This window comes from Adiantum capillus-veneris, chromosome 15 (assembly GCF_014529385.1).
Source record: "Adiantum capillus-veneris isolate H3 chromosome 15, ASM1452938v2, whole genome shotgun sequence".
In the NCBI taxonomy this organism is placed as follows: Eukaryota; Viridiplantae; Streptophyta; class Polypodiopsida; order Polypodiales; family Pteridaceae; genus Adiantum; species Adiantum capillus-veneris.
The window spans coordinates 141,858,707-141,860,676 of record NC_140945.1 but is presented as its reverse complement, the minus strand read 5'-3'; positions in this window follow the sequence as shown (position 1 = coordinate 141,860,676).

Genomic DNA, 1,970 nt, shown 5'->3' with positions numbered 1-1,970 from the left:
TGAACGCTTGCAAGGCCCGTTACTTTTGTAATCTCTTGGAGAGCTTGTCTTCAAATGTGGGATTATTAAGCTACATGCAGTCTCATGGTGCACTTTTTTCACCTGGAACTCGAGTGCACATATCTTTTGAAACCCACGAGCTGCAGCAATGGCATGATTGGTTGGAACGATTGGAACACCTTGTGGGTGCAGTGGGCAGGCCGAAACATCCCTGGGGTGAGTCACCATCCCAAGTAGGTAGGGTTGATATGTTGCCTTTTCCCAGTCTGAACTGGTTCTTCTTCATCGGTCCACTTATGTTAAAGGGATTATAGGCTGGTCAATCTGCTAAACCCATCCTTACTTGGTTGGCCTAAAATATTTTTACAAGCCGAGCCTCTGAACATAGATAACCAAGGAGAATACACTTGTGTGACTTTGAGTTCAGCTTTTTTCGAACTCTTTAGGCACATGTGCCTATCCCACATAGTAAGACAGGTAAATGATCGTAATGTGACTTCTTTCTAGACTACTGCTCCTCTAAAATATGAAGTTCAATGGCGTACTAGGTGACTTTTTAATGATATGTATTGTTGTCAATATTGCCTTTGTTCAAAAACCTTGAGTCAGATTTGTCATAGAAAGCATGGATGTGACTCACTCTTGAATTGTTCTATTAATTCTTTCTGCAACTCCCATCTGATTGGATGTATAAGGTGTAATAAGCTGCCTCTTCATACCTCTATTGCTGTAGAAATTCTCACAACTCCTTGGAAACGTATTCTCCACCATTATTAGTCTCAAGCGTTTGATCTTCTTGCTAGACTAATTTTCTACCAATGCTTATAATTTTTGGAAAGTAGAGAAGATTGAATCCTTATGACACAAAGAATAAACCCACACCTTTCTAGTGGAATCGTCTATGAAAGTCACAAAATAGCTAACTCCCCTAGAGGATTGATTTGCATAGAATTGCAAACATTGTTATGGACAAGTTGTATTGGCTATAAACACTTCCTATTCAAAGGCAATGAGGTGTTCCTAGTTTGTTTATCATAGATACAATGCTCACACATAGAAAAATCTAAATAACTTAACCTATGCAAATAACCAAAATGAGCTAGTATTTATCATTCCCTTTTGGCTCATATGGCCTAGCCGGCTATGTCAGCTATGTACAATCCTCTTTTACACACAAGACAAACATAGAGCAAAGCACTCCATGCTTCTGAACTTTGAGAATCATAAGATTTTCCTTCCTTTTGAACATGAACCATTCCCAAAGGTGATCATGTAACCCAAACTACACCTTGTTACTTGAACCTTCGCTCTTATATGTATCATATAGCTTGGTCCCATATGGCTTTAGTAGTAGCTTCACCCACTATGGTGAAATACACAGACTCTGTGAGGTGTAAACATATAGTGAATATAGCATTGGCATCAAGCATCTTTCACTACCTATCTATATAGCCATTGCCTTCTTGGCGCTCATCGATTGGCTCCAATTGGCCCTTTTGGATTAACACATCTTGGATTTTCTCTTTCCACATAGAGAAATTTCTGTCATCAATCTTTATAATATTGTAAATGTTCTTCTCATAAACGGATGCCATATCTGGGATACTTGAGCACTATGTTGAAAATGCCAAAAACTATGGCGATAAAACAAAGCAAAATTACGGAAAACCTCCTCTTTAACAGGAGCAAAATCTCAAGTTGAAACGGTGCTCAAAGTGTCAAAAACATAGGTAGATTTGCAAGAAAAAATTGGCAGAGTCTCCTTTGGGAGTGAAAAAATCAAAGCCAAATATGCATTAAAAATTAATCGACTCAAAGGAGTAAAATTGGGCATAAACTATCAATTGTCATTGACAAACGCGGCGTCAAGAAAAACATCACATAAGATATATGACCTATGGCAAGGATAATGTAATGGAAATCCAGTAACCTGTATCACCGATGGTATCTTAACATTCGAGAATATCCTA